The following is a 559-nucleotide window of genomic DNA, read 5'->3' on the forward strand; positions in this document are numbered from 1 at the left end:
GCAGAATTTGGAAAGGAAACAAGTAGGACACTATTGGATATCGATGTAAAACTATCACATCCACTAAAAAAATATTAGTAGGCGATCTACTACACGAGATCCACTGGTTCGAGCATTAGAGAGAACTGAATGAATGTAACGCGGAATAGTGTACTTGGGAGATTGGATATGGAAAGGTGAGATAATAGGAGAATACAGAATAACAAACCGTATGGATAACGTAACAATAATTGGACTGCGCAAAGTTACCAAGTTATTTTAAGAGATAGGTGGGTGGGTGTTGAAAGTTCAGATTTGAATTGTAAGTATTTGTGAGCAAAATGATGCAAGTACGGCGTTAGTAGCAAATTTACAATGTTGTGGTTTTGAGGACTGGAATTTGGCACCGAATTTAGGAATTTAGACTCAAAACATCCAGAACAAAGGTAGGTACGTGCCAACTTCAAGTCCAGATATCCACAACATTGTAAGTCAAGTGTGGTTGTTGACAAATCAAAAATGTCATCTAATTCTCGGATCTCGTTAGTCATTAAATGTTGTACACATAGGATTTCAGGAG

Source organism: Diaphorina citri, unplaced genomic scaffold (assembly GCF_000475195.1).
Source record: "Diaphorina citri unplaced genomic scaffold, Diaci psyllid genome assembly version 1.1 scaffold1580, whole genome shotgun sequence".
Classification (NCBI taxonomy): domain Eukaryota; kingdom Metazoa; phylum Arthropoda; class Insecta; order Hemiptera; family Psyllidae; genus Diaphorina; species Diaphorina citri.